Source organism: Charadrius vociferus, unplaced genomic scaffold, assembly GCF_000708025.1.
Source record: "Charadrius vociferus isolate BGI_N301 unplaced genomic scaffold, ASM70802v2 scaffold964, whole genome shotgun sequence".
NCBI lineage: Eukaryota > Metazoa > Chordata > Aves > Charadriiformes > Charadriidae > Charadrius > Charadrius vociferus.
In genome coordinates this window covers 699127-699735 of record NW_009647945.1, presented here as the reverse complement: position 1 = coordinate 699735, position 609 = coordinate 699127, and the positions used below count along the sequence as shown (strand labels likewise).

Here is a 609-nt window from a genome sequence, read left to right as displayed (position 1 = left end):
CCGGTCAAGGGGAGATGTTAAAAGCAGTGGTGGTGGTGGTGGTGGGGTGTGTGGGGGGGTTAATTCCGAAACCTGCCCATCCTGGGAGCGCTTCTTTTTGTTCCCGGGGCTTTGCAAAGGCAGATCCAGCTTTATCCTCACCCCACCTCCCTCCGCTCAATCCTGCTCATTAGGTCGGAGAGCAAATCCCACCAGCCGTGCCTTAACGAGCCGGGCGGGCAGCACCCCCGGGGAGGGAACGCGAGGATTTTTCGGATGGTCCCCGGGGAGATGCCACCCATGCACATGGCTGCTCGTGACTCCCCAAAAGCCACGGGGTGGGGATGGAGAAACAAACCCCCCAGGCGTGCACGGGGTCCTTTTGGGGTGCCGTGAAGGCTGTCCGGGGTTTTTTTTTTGGGGGGGGGACACGCACGCTTTGGGAGCAACCCCCCCAAGGCTGCCGGCGTTTCTCTCCCCGTAAACCTCCTTCCCGGCTCTGCCGGTTTCCATAGCGACCTCACAAGTGAAATTTTCCATCCCGGATGCCAAATGCCTGTGGATGAGGCACAGCCCTCCCAGGGTTACCAAATATAGACACAAAAAACGCCCCCCCACCCCCCCACCCCC

General features: G+C 60.6%; 1 protein-coding gene across 1 annotated transcript in view; it reads right to left on the bottom strand.

Moving 5' to 3' along the window:
- VAC14 (Vac14 homolog (S. cerevisiae)) overlaps positions 1-609 on the bottom strand; it is a 71198-nt gene that overhangs the window by 1024 nt on the left and 69565 nt on the right. The window lies entirely within an intron of this gene.